Source organism: Eumetopias jubatus, unplaced genomic scaffold (genome assembly GCF_037043125.1).
Source record: "Eumetopias jubatus isolate StellerSeaLion01/CBP00866 unplaced genomic scaffold, mEumJub1_p1.0 scaffold_10, whole genome shotgun sequence".
Lineage (NCBI taxonomy): Eukaryota > Metazoa > Chordata > Mammalia > Carnivora > Otariidae > Eumetopias > Eumetopias jubatus.
In genome coordinates, this window is record NW_028274816.1 from 33,590,486 (window position 1) to 33,608,686 (window position 18,201).

An 18,201-nucleotide genomic window follows, 5' to 3' on the forward strand; every position below is an offset into this window, starting at 1 on the left:
CTCTTCCTTAGGGTGACTTCTCAGAGAGAGACCAAGCCTGAAACTCTGGTGACCTTTACCAGCAAGGTCTCTGATGGCCCTCACTGTCACTTCTGCTGTTCCCCTGTTTATTAGTCACTGAGACCAGCCCATGCTCAGGAGAGGCAAATTAGGGTCCACCTCTCAAAGAATTTGTGGGCAGATTTTAAAACGGTGGCAACAGGTAAAGGGATGGTGTATGGTGTACCCACTATTCTTCCCTGACGCTGGGATCTTAGAATAATCTCAGCCCGTGACCTGCTTCTGAAATTCACCCGGGACATTTGTAGACACTCCCAGAGCAGGGGCTCCAACCCCAGACCCTCTTACTGAATTGCTCTGAGCCGACTTGGACATGTGTGGGTTCGTTTTGTGGAATGATCTGAAACTTTAATCGTGACATTTCTGTTTCCAGTGCATTTTGTTATTGTGGTAAAATGTGTATCACATAAAATGGACCGTTTTCGCTGTTTTCAAATGTGTGGTTCAGTGGCAATGAGTATATTCACGTTGTGGTGCTACCATCACCTCCAGAAATGTTCATTTTCCCAAGTCGAAGCCCTACCCATTGAACACCAACTCCCCATTCCTCCCTCCGCCAGCCCATAGCGAGCACCACGTTCTGTCTCTGAATTCGAGCACCCTAGACCCCATCAGAGTGGAATCCTGTGCATCTGGCTTGATTCACTTAGCACAGTGACGTCCAGGGCTCGTCCACGTTGTGGGCACGTCAGAGCTTCATTCCTCCAGTGGCTGAATAACCTTCCATTGTCCGTATGGACCCCATTTTGCTTATCCATCATCCGTCAGTGGACGTTGAGGTGGTACCCACATTGGTATCCACGTTGGTATTTTTAAGGCTCCCAGGTGATTCTGATGAGCTATCAGGGATGAAAACCAAGGCCTTGGACCAGTGCTTCTCAATCCTGGCTGCACGTTAGGATCACCTGGTAGCTGTTCAAAAAATACCAATGCCTGCTGAGCCTGGCCAACCCACTAGATCAGGATCTCTGGAGGGAGACCCTGGAGTCTTTGAGACCATCCAGTTATTCCCAGCAGAACGCCCGGGTGTGCGGACTCATTTCCAAGCTTCTGCTGCCACCTCGTGGCAGCACCTGGGATTTCGCCCTCCCCAGCACCCGCTTGCACGCCCCAGGGAGCCCAGAAGGGCCCGGCCCCAGTGCCATTCCCTGGGGGTCTGCGGACCCTGTAAGGCTCTACCTGCCTCCCCTCCCCCACTATTTCCTGGCTTCCCCGTTTAGAAGAACAGGTGAGTCTAGTAGAGAGGAGAAGACGCAGACAGGTGGAGGACTCCTCTTTGCTCCTTGCCGGTTGCATGACCTTGAACAAGCCATTTCATCCGTGTCGGGGGGACAACCACAGCCGCCTCTGACAAGTCCCTGAGGTCGCAGTTAAGTCTGTGTGTTAGCTTTGGGGAAGCACCTAGAATTTCTTAGCCTTGGCACTGCGGATATTTGGGTAGGATTATTCCTCCTGGTGGAGTCCTCCTGTAGGGTTTTGAACAGTGTCCCCGGCCTCAACCCATGAGACACCAATGGAACCCCCCAGTTTTGACAACCAAAAATGTTTCCAGACATGACAGATGCCCCCTGGGTGTAGCGTTGCCAGACCAAGATGCAGGTTTCCCAGTTACATTTGAATTTCAGATAAGCGACTCACAGCTTTTTAGTCTAATTATGCCCCAAAGGTTGCATTTTTATTTGCTAAATCCAGAGACCCCACACGACCACCTCAGTTGAGAGCTACTGCCCCTGGAGTGTGTGAAGCCTGCAGGAGCCTAAGCTACCAGATGGAGAAGGTGTAGCAGGAGTGCACTGGCCTGCCCCGGTCGGGGCAGGGTGCTCTCTGCCGGCAAGCCCAGCAACGGTGAGTGAGGTGGGCCTTGGGAGAAGGGTGGCCGTGGGAGAGGAAGCGGGGTTCACCGTTGGGCCAAGTCCCTCCGGGGGCTCAGAGCCACTGATGTGCTGGGCGTAGGGGACACCTTGTTTTCCCAGCACCTGGGGACAGAGCAGTTTGCGGCCAACCACAAGTTGGAGCGGTTCATCCCCAACTTTTCCCCAGAGAGAACCCTCAGTGGTGGTGGTGGTGGGGGGCGGTCAGGCTGCTCTTACTCATTTGCAAGAGGAAGAAACAGGCCCTGAGAGGGGCAGTGACTGGCCCCAAGTCACACAGCCAGCTTATGGCAGTGGCAAAGCTGGTGTCTGGCCCTTCAAGCCAGGTCTTTGGCCCCTGGGGTGGAGCCTGGGAATGTCCTCAACCTGTGGTAAGTCCTCTAAGAGCTCCCAGCATTTTCCAGATGCAGAGGCACTGAAGGCTGGGCCACCTGCGGTCCCAGCTGCCGTCCATACTACTCCAGGAGAGTGCTGGGCCCCCTTCTGGGGCTGCCCCTGTGGTGACCGTCTCTGGTTACTGTCTGGTAGGGAGAGGCGACATGAGGAAGTGGTACAGTGTTGGACTTGGAGCCTGACTGTCTGGGGCAGAAGGCGGGCTCTGTCCCTCACTAACTCTGACCTGAGGCGCCCTGTGCCTCAGCTTCTTCATCTGTAAAATGGGAGTGATGAAAATGATACCGACTTTGTAGGGTTATTAGAAGGATTTGCTGAGTTAACAAGGAGGAGTGCTTAGAACGGTATGTGGCAGATAGTAAGGCTTACTATTTATCTTACTCTCTTTCATTCTTCTGGTAACATCAAGGCTTCTTCTTTGGGAGCTGATTCAGTGGGGCTATCTGTCACAGTCACCAACCCTGCCCTGCCATGAGGGGCATGTGAGTCAAGCAAAGAGCAGTCACTGCACCCTATTGCCCAGTCACTGGGTTGATGAATGAGAGACCCTGATGAAGATCTATTGAGTTCCTGGATCCAGCCTGACCTGAAGGTAGAACCCAACAGGTGAGACAATAAATTCCCCATTGTGCTTAAGCAAGTTTGAAAAGAGTTCTGATCCATGTACCCTTTTTGCTTCACAGAGCAGGAGAGGGTCCCCCAAGGCAGCCCCCTTCTCCCATGGACCAGGCCCCTCAGCCATGGTTTTGATCCAGTCCCACACTAGGCCAGTGACCCACTCTCAGGGAGTCAGAGGGAGGTTCTCTGTTTGAACTGTGACTCGAGCTCACAACTAGAGGAAACAAACAAGAGGGAGAAGCCCCAGCACTATACGTGGCACATTGAGGTACTTTATACACCTTTTCTTTCTTTCTTTTTTTTTTTTTAAGATTTTATTTATTTATTTGAGAGAGAGAGAGAGAGAGAAAGATAGTGAGAGAGAGCACAAGCCAGAGGCAGGCAGAGGGAGGGGAGAAACAGATGCCCCGCTGAGCAGGGCGCCCCACTCGGGACTCCATCCCAGGACCCTGGGGATCGAGTCCCAGGTGGAAGGCAGACGCTTAACCGACTGAGCCACCCAGGCACCCCTCAAGGAGAGTTTAGATAAATGGCAGAATCCCGGCCCAGCCAGTGCAGGAACTCCCAATGCATTGTCCCTGGGAAATGATTCTGTCAACAAAGTGTCTGGGGGGCACTTAGTGCAATGATGTACAATGTGCGGACAGCATTCTGAAAGGCAAGGTGGGGTGCTCTGTGGGGGGGGGGTTACCAGGATCAGGGCCACCTCTCCCGGGGAGGTGATGTTTAAGCTGGCCAGCCCCTCAGAGGCCCAGAGCCCACCCTTAACTTCCCCACCTTCTAAATTTTCATAATCAGCCGCTTCCTTTGTTCCTCTAGCCCTGGGGGGTGGTAGCTGCTCTGTGTCACAATTAACCCCTGATACCTTTTTAAATGACCCTTCTTTGCATTTTCTCAGTTAAAAGAACCGGGGTGCTTTCTGTCTCCTTGTAGGACTCTGAATGGCACAGTGAACAGCTGTAAGCCATGCAAAGAGCAGAAGGCAGCACAGTCCTGGCCGAGGCACCTGTATGGCCAAAGGCCGTGAGGCTAGAGGGAGCAAGGCATATTCCAGGAGCCAGGACCAGTGGGGCTGGAGGGGATTTATGGGGTGGCCAGTAGAATAAGGTGAAATTGGACAGATCGGCTCTCACAGGCCATAACGTGGAGTCTGCATGGGATCCTGAGAGCAACGGGGAGCCGTGGAATGTGAAGCGACTGAGTGATTTAACTTTCCAACATTGCGCTGGCTCCGGCGAGCCTAACTCCCGGAGGGGGCAACAGTGGGTAGGAACAAGACAGCATATTAAAAGGTGCTTCCTTCCTTTCTGCTTGGAAGGGAGCGGGTGTCTTAAGGAGGAAAAACGTGGGTATGCTTCTGGCGCAACATGATGTCACAGAATAAAGGACAGAACCTCACGGTCCCTAGAAAACTCGACGGTAAAGTGAATGCCAGGATCCTCAAGGAACCTCTACTAACCCCAAAGTGGGCCAGAGAGTCTCAACCGATGGCTCCCCGCGTGGCTAAAGGGAGAGGCGGAAAGTGCTTTCGGGCCTCCCCTGTGTCTCCTGGCTTGTAAGTGTGACACCTATTCCCCCCCGGATGCCTTTGGGCCACGTGGGGGTGACAGCCCCAGGCTCCTCCTCCCGCCCTCGGGGTCCCACCCCCGGCACAGACACCGCAACACCCAGGAAAGGCCGGGCCGGAAGCGGAAATGAACCGGCGGGTGTGGGCACACTGCATCCTGGGAAATGTAGTCCGTAGAGGCTGGAAGAGTCCGTGAGAGCGATGCATTTTGGAGAAAGTAGTTTTCAAGGGATTTGAGAACCCGCGGCGGTAGCAGAGGTGATTCACCCTAACCTGACGCGGTGGCTGGGGGTTAACGATTTTTAGATTTAGAGTGAATATGTAGGATTTGTTTGTCTCCCAACCACCAACACCCGGGGGGCGGGGGGGGGGGGGGCGGAGAATAAGACCTATCCACGCTTCTGTGATGGCAATGAGGCCTGAGTCGCTTATTCCTCAATCAGACATGTAAACCGCCTGTAACCTTCCTGAACCTCAGTTTTCTTATCTGTAAAATGGGCAAATTAATCACTCTCACAGGTCAGGCTTGATAACATCCATCAATCAACTAGCAAGGTGCTTAACACACCTTCCTTGTTTAACAAATCCTTCTTCCCTTTGAATCGGAGCTTACAGAGCATATGGGTGTGTTTTGTAACCAAGAGCAAGAACTGTTCTTGAGGGCCACCTGGGTGGCTCAGGTGGTTAAGCCTCTGACTTCAGCTCAGGTCATGATCTCAGGGTCCTGGGATCAAGCCCCAAGGCAGGCTCCCTGCTCAATCAGGAGTCTGCTTCTCCCTCTCTCTCTCTGCCCTTCTCCCCGCTCCTGTGCGCTCTCTCTCTCTCAAATAGATAAATAAAATCTTTTAAAAAATTGTGCTCCTCTGGAGCACTTGGGACTTTGTCTTTGGAAAGTAGGATTTCTTGCCAATTCCAGGAGAAAATGTAAGGAAATGTAAGGAAATCTTGTCACCCTGAGACTTGACAAGGATGTGTGACCTTACTAGCCAGGACACAGTGAGATGCAAGTTAAAAAATAAGACAGCCTTCTGGCACAAGCGTCCTCACGCAGTACTAGTGAGAGTATTAATGAGTATATCCTCTATAAAGGGCGGTTTATGTAGGTGCAGTGATTCCACTTGTAGGAATTCATCCTACACACACTAGACAGTTTCAAAATGACAAGTTTCAGAATATTCACTGTAGCATCGTTTATGAAACATGATTGGAAACCACTAAGTCTCTATGGGTAGAGGACAAGTTACATAAATTGTAATGTACTGGGATACTATGTGCCATTAACAATAATGAGGTGTAATGTCACCCATGTAACATCCTGCAAAAAAAAAAAAATGCTTTAACTAAGCATATTGTGAGGAAACTATCAGAGAAATTCAAACTGAGGAATATTTTGCAAAACTGGCCTAGACCTTCAAAAATCTTGACGTGGTAAAAGAAAATAGGCTGGGAGATTGAACGAGATTAAACGGACATGGCAGTTAAATGCACTGAGCACTCCTTCATTGGAACTTGGCTTCTTAAAAAATGACATTTTAACTAGACACCTGGGGAAATTTGATTATGGGCTATATATGAGATAAGAGCATTGTATCAATGTTGACTTTCCTGAGTGTGATCATTGTATTGTGGTTATATGGTAGAATGTCCTTCTTAGTAGATATCTGCTGAACTAACTCTGGGCTCTTGGATAGTTTAGAAAAAAAAAGAGAAACAGAGCAAAGGTGGCATTTATTAATAATTGGTGAATCCAAGCTTTAAAATATGATTGTTCATGTTCCTCTTCTTGCAACTTTTTTATAGTGTTGAAACTTTCAAAGTAAAAAGTAGGCATGAAAAAAAAAGCGAGGGAACTCCATATGCATTGATGGGGGAAAAGTTTCAAGAAACACTGGCAAGACTTTTTTTTTTTTTTTTTTTTTTTTTTAAGCAAGGTGCAGAGGTGCAAATGCACAAAACACCCAGAGAGAAGACACAAGAAAGAGGTGACAAAAGCTGCCTCTGGGGCAGGGACCTGGGGGGAGGGGTCAGGAGTGGAAAAGAGATTTGCTTTCCAACCTTACCCTTTTAGACCTTTTGAATTTTGTTTCATGTCCATGTATAACCTGATCAGATAAAACATAATAACTTCGAAGAAGACTATTTCTGGGAAAGTACTTGTGGTCAGAAAACCCCAGACTGGGCTCCCCTACTCCCCAGCTGTAGACCTGTTGGGAAACCCAAAACAGAAGGAAGGAAAACCAGTTACTTTCACATCCTTTCCCACATCTGCTCCTCATCACAATCCAGTGAGTCAGGCAGGTTTTAGCGGACCCATTTTATAGATTAGGAAAACTGAGGATCAGAGAGTCTTAGCAACTTGTCTGAAGTCAGACATGTGAAGTGAGACACTATTATTAGAGCTGAGATGGAAACTGAGAACTTCCTGGTGACCCAGCCTGGCTCCTTCCCTCCTAGAGGTGACCTCTCCAAGCTCTGAGGGTCGGATATGGCAGGGGAGGGCCCAGGGTAGGAGGGTAAGGGTGGGGTTGACTTCCAGGCTCTGGGTGCTCACTGAAGCTCAGCCCAGCTGCCTTCCCGCCCTTGCTTTTACATGGGGCTCTCCAGGCAGGAAACAGAAGTCAACACTGGGCACCCAAAGCATGGGTTTGATTTACATGTTCATGCGCAACTGGTTTGGGGGTTTATTTGGGGGACCAAGAACTAACTCAGCCAAAGAACCTCTTCCCTGAGCCCATCTGGGCTGCTTTTTACCATCTCTGTCATCTTAAACAAATCTTAAGCAAAGCGGCCTTTTTAATTAAAAAAAAAAGTAATAGAGGGATATTGTTATCAAGTCAAACCGTAAAGTATTTGGAGGGCAATTTGACATTTCTGTCAAACATACATATATGTTTTGATAATGTGATCCGGCATTTACAATGGAAAATAATATTTTTTCTGTGAATATTCTCCCCCAAGTGTTCAGAAATACATAAGGAAAAATGCACTGCTTGTAAGAGAAAGAGACACAGAACTGTAAACAACCAAAAGACTATGACGTTTGCTGGATTTGCTGACCTAGAAAGGTGTCTGTCCGTAGTATATTGTTAAATAAGCAAATTATTTGATTCAAATGTAAAAAGAGCATTTTATTTTCATTTCTTTGAGGACTAGTGAGGCTGACTATCTTTTTCTTTCTTTTCTTTTTAAGTTGGCTGATCGTGTTTCCTCTCGTGTGAATTGCTAAAATATTACTGTCCCTTGGTCTTTTGTCACACAAAATGGGTGTAAACTTCTGGCACCATGTCGCTAAGAGTTTCTATTTATATTTCCAATGCTTCCTTTGGGGGGTGGGGGCGGGATTTTGGAAAAGAGTTTGCTTAACTTGAAGCAGAGGATGGTCTCAGTCTTAATGGAGTGAGTTATCCTGTGACATGAAGGGCTCTGAGAAATAGAGGAGCCTCTCTTCTTTTCTTTCATTTCTAGGATCTTCTCATAAAGCGTCCTGTTTGGTTCTTGGTGGATAGTTTGGAAGTGGAGGTGGTTGTATCCCTTGAAAGAGGGAGGAATGGGAACCAGAGATCGGTTGCCAGGGTCTGGAGAGGGTGAGGTGAGTGAGGGGCCCAGGGGACACCCTAAAAGGAAAAGATTCAGGAGGCACTCACTCTCAGGCTCCCACCCTAGGCACCTCGCTCACCTTGCTCAGGTCCCAGCCCTGCTGACTGCTTCTTGATGACGAAACAGGAGATCTGCAAACAGCTATTGTACTGTAAGGCCAGAGTGGCCACTGATACTCTTCAGAGCTAGACTCAAGACGGTGGTGACAGTGGACAGATAAAATGACATCTGCATGTGGGGCAAGGCAGCAGAGTTCTGGCTCAGCTCCTGAGATGGTGTCCCGGACCCTTCATGCTGTGCTGTTTTGGTGGTGGTGGTACCTCCTTCCCTGGAGGTGTTTGAGGATTAGACTCTGCAGCGAGGAGGGTTCAGACTGGACCTCTGGAGAGATGGGGATCAACCCATCATCAAACCCATTTTGTCCTTAAGATTTTTCTGATTCTCTCTCCATTTGTGGTAGCTGCATGGCTGGTTTTCTCTGGATGTACCCTGGGCCCAGCCTCCACCTGCTGCCAGCCCGCCGCGGGCTCCAGCGCCTCAGAGATGCCCCTGACATCAGAGCAGCTGCCATTTATCAAACTCATCTGCACAGCAGGCCTTGCATTTAGCGCTCGACATCTCACGCCTCACTGAGCTCTCACCAGTCTTGCAAGGACTTGGTTGTCTCCACGTTCCCAAGGAGGACACCAGGGCCCAGAGGAGGTGAGCAACCTGACGCTGACCACAGAGCTAAGAAGCAGCAGAGGCAGGATTTGAACCCACAACTCCCGAGGCACAGTCTTCACCGCGGTGCCCCGCTCCTCCATTTTTCATGAGCTCTGAGCTTGCTGAGTGCTGGTTACTAGATTGGGGGCTCCCACTGTCCCCTGGACATCGGGGATCCCCAAGGCTGGAGGCCTGGAGGCCCTCAGATTTCTGGAGTGTCTTCAGGAGGTCACTGTGGGATGAAAGCAGGTTCTGTCTTCCCCCGACCTCCCCAGGTGGGAGGTTCCCAGAAGTTCAGGCCCAGCTCCGCAGGGCGGCCGCTTTTCCTGCGAGGGGAGGGGGTGGTAGGAGTTGGGACACGTCCCCTTTGAAGGTTCTCTCTTGCTGTCTGACCACTTCCTCTCTTCCCTGGGGCGGAGGCAGCTGTGTTGGTTCTAATGACAGCCATCCGGGCAGTGGCCAAGTAGGCCTCTGAGTCTCTCCTGGAAAGGCTGGCCCGGCTGGACTTCCATCCCCTCGCTGCCCCCAGGTCCTCCCCTGAGTCCCCGGGAGCAGGGGGGTAGGGCGGTGAGTGGGCTTCCTGAGCTCTCCCTCCGCCAGACTGAAAACACTGCCCCTTGCAGCTGCCCCCCCCCCCCATTCGTGCTCCACTGGGGCTGAATCTGCTTCCAGCAACTTCCATGGAGGGTGTGGCCCAAGTTCAGGACTCCTGCCCGGGCAGCCAGCCCTCTCAGGATGCCCAGGGAGGTGAGGACCCTGACTCTGGGTAGAAGCCCCAGCCTAGCCCCGGGCACCTCAACCATGAGTGCCCCTTGTGGGCAGAGGAGCTGTGGCCTGGGAAGGAGATGGGCATTGAGAAATGTGGGTGCCAGGCCTGGCTCTGCTGCCAGCCAGCTGGTGTGCTTGGCCAGGTTGCCTTTCTTCTTGGGCCTCAGTTTCCCCATCCGTGCAGAGGGCATAAATAACACTCCCAAAGGTTGCAGCAATGCATGCGGTGCCGTACGTACGTGCCAAGCAGAGAGCCTGCTACACCCCAAGGCTTTAGACCTGCCTGCAGCGGGTCTAGGGTGCAGCCCTCTGCCCCCGCTCCTGCTGAGGAGGCCTGTCACAGCTACCCCGGTCTGTTCCCCCCCTCTGCCTGTCCCAGCGGTCGCTGGCTTCCCACATCTAGCAGGTACGGCCCGCAAGCTCAGGGTGGCAAGGAACGTTACCTGTCCTCTGTAGCCTGTAGCCTCCCCGGCCCATCTGGCCTGTTTGGGTAAAACATCCATGTCAGTCACCGTTGGGCTGTGCCCAGCCCAGTGTTGTGCCAAAGCCCTGGGTCGTGGTTCGTTTTATCGTGGTAACATATGCATAACCTAGAATGAACCATCTTTAACGATCGAGTGTACGGTTCTGGGACACTAGGGACATTCACAGTGTTGTGCAACCATCCACCTCCAGAACTTTCTCATCTTGCCGGACTGAGAGTCTGTCCTCGTTAAAGACAAATTCCCACCCCTGCCCCCAGCCCCTGCAGCCCCATCTGACCGCCCTCTGTGACACTTCTATGTGGAATCCTACAGTATTGGCCTCTTTGTGACTGGTTTATTTCGATTAGCATAATGTCCTCAAGGTTCCTCCATGTTGGAGCATGGGTCAGAATTTCCATCCTTTTTATGTTTGAATACTACTTCATTATATGTTGAGGCCACATTTTGCTTATCCACTTAACCATCAGGGGACACTTGGCTTGCTTCCACATCCTGGCTGTTGTAATAATGCGGCTACACACGTGGGTGTGCAAATATCTGTTTGAGTCCCTGCTTTCAGTTCTGTGGGGTGTATACCTAGAAGTGGAATTTCTAGATCACATGGTAATTATGTTCGACTTTTTTAAGGAACTGCCCAAAGTCTTGGGGTTTCAAGATAGGACACAGGCGTTGGGGAAGCCCCTCTGGCCACACTGTGGACAGGGAGATGTGAAATCAGGAGCCGGACATCGTGGGTTCAAATCCCGGTTCTGCCATTTCCCAGTGGGGTGACCCCAGTGGGGTCTCAGCTGCACTGTGGGATGAGACTAGTATCTGCCTCGTGGGGCTGTGGTGGTATTGAGAGTATGTACTTAGAACGGCGCCTGGTACCCCGGAAGCTCTGGTACCTGTTAGCTCTGTGTTCTTCCAGGGATCTGATCCTGCGATCTCACTGCTTCTGTGGCCCCACCCCAGCCTGGTCCCTCCATGGAGCATCCCTTTGGAGCTGGCCCTGTTCCCACCCCAAGACTCTGACTTCTTTCCCCCCTTTCCCAGGTCCCTGGGACTCTCTCTTCAGTGAAGGAGTTTCTCTTTCCCTGCCCATGGCTTAACCTCTTGAAAACACCAATCAGGAAGTAACGCCTCAGACTAACTCTGGGAGAACCTGAGCCTGGACCAGGGGGGAAACCAAGGGCACCTGCCAACAGGTGGGCACGGGCACGGGCGAAGAGGAGCCCTTTCTTCTTTCCTTTGACCTTGATCATGCCATTCTCCATGGCTGAGTCCAGTCTGGGCCCTGAGTTTTGGGAGGGGTGAGGAGAGCTGGGAGGGTTACGGGCATGATTATAGGGACGGGGAAGAGGCGCTCTGGACTGAGATGAAAGGAGCAGTGGTTTGGCACTTTCCTCATGAGGAGAGTCAGCTGGAGGGTTCCGGTTAGTGAGGGGTGCCGTAGAGATGAGATTACCCCCATCCCTGGGCCAGCAGCCAGGACTCCATGGCTGGAGCCAGGACAGTCCCACCTCTGGTGGAAGCCCAGCTGGTGTGCGGGTGCGGCCTGGCCAGCTTGCCTGGTCTGGGTCCCCAGCCCATCCCCAGCCGGGGTGGGGGGAGCTGCTTCTGCTGGCCCTGGGTGATGCCAGGAGGAAGGTCAAGGCAAGACCTGGCGGGCAAGGACTTTGGTCCTTAGAGACCATGCCTGGAGGTTGACCCTAGTCAACTAGGTTGACTTCTAGTTTTTGCGACCTCTACCTGTGACAGGAGGGGACAGAGAAGCCTCCAGGATGCCCCACACCCCATACCCCTTCCCATTCTCTTCCCTTTCCTATTTTGTCTTCTCTGTTCCTTTCTTCATACCAGGTGGTAGGTGATTTGGAAATTCACAAAGCAGTACACTTCTCTTCGTAGTTTATCAACATCCAGAACCTGGTAAGGAGTCAGCACTCAATTTCACTGAAGTCGGCTCTAGTGAAGGACTTTCTGCATGGCCCTCTGGCAGAGCTTACTAACGGGGACCGCAACTCCTGATGCTTCTCCTTAGCATTGTCAAATCCAGGCCGGTCTTCAATATTTGCAGACATCCCCAAAGGGGCACTAATACCTGTTCTGGGGCATTAAATAAAATATGCCACGAAGATTAAGTAGAATAACATGCAGAAAATGCCTGGCGCATTATAGTCATTAAAAAAATAGTTACCATTATTTTTTTATTCTTAAAGATAATGATTATATTAAAAGGGAGGACAGTGGTTTTTTGTTTTGTTCTAAAGATTTTAATTTTTTGTTTATTTGAGAGAGAGAGAGAGAGAGCATGAGCAGGGAGAGGCGGAGAGGGAAAGGCAGAGAATCTCAAGCAGACTCCGTGCTGAGTGTGGAGCCTGATGCAGGGCTCGACCTCAAAACCCTGAGACCATGACCTGAGCCCATGACTTGAGCCAAAACCAAGAGCCGGACACTTTACCAACTGAGCCACCCAGGTGCCTCAGGGAGGACGGGGTTTTTAAAAGTATTTATTGAGCACCTACCATGGCCCACGTAGTGCAAGTTTGGAATTCTGCCCTGGGAGTCAAGCTGACTCTCCCAGCCTACGTCAGAAGCAGTGAGCTCCATGAAGGTCATCGTCCCAGCAATAGCACAAAGTGAGGGAGAGATAGAAGGGGGAAGAACCAGCTGTGTGTTCTTAGGCAAACTGCCTGGCCTCTCTGAGTCTCTGTTTCCTGATCTGTAAAGTGAGGGTGGAGATCCTCCCTTGCCCTTCTACCGGGATCGGGAGTCAGATGAGATAAAACACGTGGGCAGCCTTGGCAAGCAGGAAAGTGCTGCCCAGTGGAGCAGGTGGGTGGCTCTCAGTAGGAGACAAGCCCCCGCCTCTGTCTTTCACTGAAGTACCTGCTCTCAGCTCCCGAAAGCCATCCCTGCAGAAGCTTGGAGAACACCCCTCAGGGACGCTAAAACTGTGCTCTTCTCCAGAGCACTATGCCATTGGGAAAAGAATGTTCTACAAAGTTCATCCAAAGACGATCATTCCCCTGGTGACCCCAGCTATGAGTCTAGTCATGCCCCACCCTCCTCTGTTCCATGCCTTGACTCTGGGCCGGTCGATACAGTATGTTTCCAGGGAGCCCAGGGAAGGTGACGATGGCATTTCCTGGAGGAAAGATGGGCTTGTCCAGGGGTACAGTGGGATTTCAGAGGTTGGTGCTAAAGCCATGTGGTGGAGCCATCGCTCTCCCATCGGGATAAAGAACAGGATTGCCAAGCCCATCGGGGAGGCCTGGTGGATGGGCAGCATTTCCCTTGGAGGGCCAGTTGGATGACTTGCCATTGTCCCTCCTGCTCTTCAGACAGAGCTTAATGGGACAGTAGTAATTTGCTGCTGGTCTCTATTATTATTGCCAGCAGTCGTGGGGTACCGATTCGGTGCCAGGAATTTGTAAGATTACCTCCTTGAATCCTCTCAACAAATTTATAACACAGCTACTATTATCCCCATTTTACAGGTGAAGAGGCTGTGGTACAGAGAGGTGAAGTATCTTGCTCAAGGTCACACAGTGAAAGAGGCGAGCCTGGAGCCCAGTCCAGGTCATCTGACCCCAGAGCCTGTGCAGAGGACTGTGCCATACACCGTCACGGGCCAGGGAAGGACAAGCAGAGAGCCGAGTACGGGAAAGAGGGAAGGTAATTCCTCGGTCCCAGGTCCCATGCGAGCCTTTTGTTTTTGTTTTTGTTTTAATATTTTATTTATTCATTTGACAGAGAGAGAGACACAGCGAGAGAGGGAACCCAAGCAGGGGGAGTGGCAGAGGGAGAAGCAGGCCTCCCGCGGAGCAGGGAGCCCGAGGCGGGGCTCGATCCCAGGACCCTGGGGTCATGACCTGAGCCGAAGGCAGATGCTTAACGACTGAGCCACCCAGGCGCCCCGAGCCTTTTGTTAATATTAGTGTTGAAGAGTCACAGACGTCACTTGAAGGGTGTCACTGGCTCTATTTTATAGAGGAAGAATGGGAGCACAGAGAGGTTGAGTTGCCCAAGCAAGGGAGCTCTACTTTGAACCAGATGTGTCTACACTGCAGAGCGTTGCCCTTTCGGTGACCCCACCACCTTATCTTGCTTCCTTGGCAGTTTGTTCCAAGTCTGATCTGTCTTGGGAACCCTGGGACCTGGAGCCCAGGCCTGGAACAGACATACCAGTCCTCTACACATGTTTTCTGAAGTAACATAAGAGATCCCAGTTGTTTCTACTTGCTGCTACTTTGGGCGAGGGAGAGGAAATGTGGTAGGAAGTGTAGTGACCTCGCATTTTCTGTGCATGGATGTTTGCTGGGCCTGAAACCCTGCTCAGATGGAGAGTTAGGAAAAGAGAATCATGTTGGAGTAGTTGCGTCTCCTTTACTTTTGGGTGAGTTAAAGAAAAAAGAAAATTCTATCCATCTTTCTTCCTACTTTCCTTCCTTCCTTCCTTCCTTCCATCCACCCATCTACCCATCCATCCATCCACCCATCCATCCATCCATCCATCCACCCATCCATCCATCCATCCATCCACCCACCCACCCACCCACCCACCCATCCACCCATCCACCCATCCACCCACCCACCCACCCACCCATCCATCCAACCACCCATCCACCCATCCATCCATCCATCCATCCATCCATCCATCCATCCATCCACCCATCCATCCATCCATCCACCCACCCACCCACCCATCCATCCAACCACCCATCCACCCATCCATCCATCCATCCATCCATCCATCCATCCATCCATCCACCCATCCATCTGTTATAAATCTCCCTTAGTAATCTGTTGCTCCCTGGCCCCAAAACTTCATGGTTTAAACAACAGTAATTCATTATCATGGTTTCTGAGAGTAAGGAATTCAGGAACGTCTGGCTAGTTAGTGCTGGCTAGTGGTGAGAGGGCTCAGTCCCCCTCCAGATAAGCGCTTCCAGAGGGATCTTTGAGCGTCTTCCCAGCCTGGTGGCTGGCTTCCTCCTAAGAGAACAACCCAAGGGACCATCGCAGAAGCTGCAGTGCCTTTTCCATCCTAGCCTCACACATCAGACATTGTCCCTTCCACAGAATTCTGTCACTAAGAGTCAACCCTTGTTTAGTGTTGGAGGAGGCAACACAGGGGCATAAATCCCAGGAGATGAGGCTCATTGGGGGACATTTTAGAGGCCGGTGACCACCATTCATCCAGCCAGCCGGCCATCCTTTTGTCTTCTGTCCATCCGTTCAATCAATAACCATTTGCTGGGATCCAGTTTGTGCCAGGCCCTGGAAACAACACACATATACCCCAAAACCAGCAGAAAAGAGGAAGCCTCAGAGAAGAAAGCCATTGTTGAACACTTCCCTCCAGTTTTTTTTTTTAACATTTTTAAACAACTTTCTTGAGATACAATTCACATACCATACCATTCTCTCACTTCAAGTATACCATTCAGTGGTTTTCAGTGTATTCACAGAGCTGGGAAACCATCGCCACAATCAATTTTAGAATGTTTTTATCACCTCAAACAGAAACCCCTGCCCCTTAAACATTTGCTCCCCATTTCCCCTTTTCTCCAGCCACCTAAAATCACACACTTACTCTGTCTCTGTAGATTTGCTTTTTCTGGACGTTTCAGGTAAATGGGATCATATATTGTGTGTTCTTCTGTGACTGGCTTCTTCGCATGATGTTTTCAAGGTTCATCCACGTTGTAGTGGGTGTCAGTCCTTCATTCCTTTTTGTTGCTAAATATATCCCACTGGACGGGCGGGCCACATTTTGTTTATCCACCCATCAGAGGGTGGACATCTGCCTTGTGTTTCCACCATTTGGCCACTATGACTAAGGCTGATATTAACATTCATGTTCAAGTCTTTGCGTGGATGTGTGTTTCCAGCTGTCTTGGGTCTGCACCTGGGAGTAGAATTGCTGAGTCATATCATAACCCTATGGTTAACCTTTTGAGGAACTGCCATACTGTTTTCCAAGGCAGCTGCCCCATTTTACATTCCCACCGGCAGTGTATGAAGGTTCTGATTTTCCCCTCATCCTTGTCAACACGTGTGACTGCCTTCTATTTTTTTTAAGTAAGCCCTACCCCCAATATGGGGCTCTAACTCAAGACCCTGAGATCCAGAGTTCTACCAACTGGGCCAGCCTGGCGCTCCTATTATTGTCTTTTCTATTTTTGCCACCCTGGTGTGTGTGAAGCGGTATCTCATGTGATTTCATTTTGCATTTCCCAGATGGCTAATGATGTTGAGCATCTTTTCATGTATTTTATTGGCTGTTTGTATATCTTCTTTGGACAAAAATATCTATTTGGATTTTTTGCCCCTTTTTAACGGTTTATGTGTCTTCTTGCGTCATAAGATTCCTTTATAGTCTAGATACAAGTCTTTTATCAGATATATGATGTTCAACTATCCTGCCCCATCCTGTGGGCTTCAGTTCTTTTCCACTGTACCTTTTTTTCCTGATTACTAAGATGTTTACTGAGGTATTCGAAAAATGCAGAAATGTATAAAGAGGTGGAAAAATAACTACCCAGAGATCATGATTCATAATTCATCATATTTCCTTTTTTTGTCCTTTTAATCAATTCAATTATGTATTTATTTTTTGACGGGTAATATTTGCACAGATACAGCATTCTAAAACTGGCTTTGAGTATTAGAGACTAATGACTTCTTTTTTAAGTGAGCTTTACACCAGACGTGGGACTTGAACTCATGACCCTGAGTTCAAGAGTCACATGCTCCACAGACTGAGCCAGCCAGGCGCCGCCAGAGTTCTAAAGGTTTAATGTTAAGTTTCCTGCCCTTGGCCCCAGCCACCCAAACTCCTTGCTAGGGATAGCCATAGCCACTGTTAGCACTTTCCTGGTGATTTTTCGGAACTAGTTTATACACACATGCATATCCACATCAATTTCCCCTTAAATGGTAGGATATTATCCTTTCTACTCAGCCCTTGTCAATAGCAGGAACCCTTCCAGTATTGGCCAAAACAAGGAATTTACTGAAGGATGTTGGGTGGCTTGTATATTTTCCAGAAGGGCAGAGATCTAAGTCTGGAATCTACACCGCCTGAAGCAAAGCAAACCCCAGCACCGGATGGTCCAGTGGAGATAGCACAGCTGATTCTGCTGGGCTCAGACACGGCTGATTCTGCTGGGCTCAGACATGGCAGCCTCTGGTCCTGCTGCTTTGGGACACTGGTGTCCATGACACTGCCTTTGCCAGGTAGATGCCCTCTGACCTCTGCTTCTCCGGTCTCCAGCTTCTGAACACAAGGCTGGTGCTGGTGCAGCTGCCTTACGGGGCAGATGGGGACTGTCTGCACCCTAGCTGCTAGGGAGCCTGGGAAAGCAAGACTCTGACTTCCCCTAAGGTGTAGCCTCGTAACGGGGCAGGCCCCAGACATAGGAGGGCAGGTTTTCCTGCGCAGCCCCAAAGAATGGCATAAGACTTTGTTTAATATAAGCGTGTTTTAATTATATAATTATAATTCCTCCAATTATAAAGGCGTGGCATGAGTGAGAGGTGGTATGTTGTCATCAGGAAGCATGTCCCGTGCTGGGGCCGACTAGCTAGCTTCACTCTCACTTCTGTCCCTTTCCTGCCTCCTTACCTTAGGCGTGATTGGAACTTCTGCATGCCCAGCTTCCTCTTTAATAAAATGGGGATAATAATTAAACCTCCCTCCGAGGCTGGGCTAAGGACTGAACGATTTATCAGACTGTGAGGTTTAGGACCAGAGCATCGTATTCGCTATGTAGTTGTTTGCTGTTTTTAGTTCCCCAACATTTTATTATGAATGTTTTAGAACACACAGAAAGAAGAGTTTAACCAATTGGACAGCAAACATCCTGCCACCTATGATCTTTTCTATGTTTGTTTTATCACATCTTATCGATCTGTGTTTCTTTCCAATCATTCATACATCTTAGTTTTAATGTGTTTGAGAGTAATGGCAAATGTATATATGTGTCACTATTATCTTTTTATTCTTTATTTATGTTTAAAAATTATCTACCTGTCTATTTTAGAGAGCGAGCACGTGCGCATCCGTGGGGGTGGAGGTGAGGGCAGGGGAGGTGAAGAGCAGAGGGGGAGGGACCGGAAGAGGGAGAGAATCGCAAACAGCCTCCCCACC

The 18,201-nt window shown here is 50.0% G+C and overlaps 1 long non-coding RNA gene across 2 annotated transcripts; it reads left to right on the forward strand.

The window, feature by feature from the left end:
- The first annotated feature begins 1,359 nt into the window (after positions 1 to 1,359).
- LOC114199488 (uncharacterized) lies at positions 1,360 to 17,830 on the forward strand. 2 transcript variants are annotated; one of them, XR_003607302.1, is made up of 7 exons: positions 1,360 to 1,905; positions 2,734 to 2,930; positions 8,567 to 8,808; positions 11,100 to 11,251; positions 11,904 to 11,972; positions 13,544 to 13,721; positions 17,099 to 17,830. It is a non-coding gene; the product is annotated as an uncharacterized LOC114199488 (long non-coding RNA). The 2 variants fall into 2 exon arrangements; XR_015769097.1 differs by lacking the exon at positions 11,904 to 11,972.
- Positions 17,831 to 18,201: the final 371 nt, after the last annotated feature.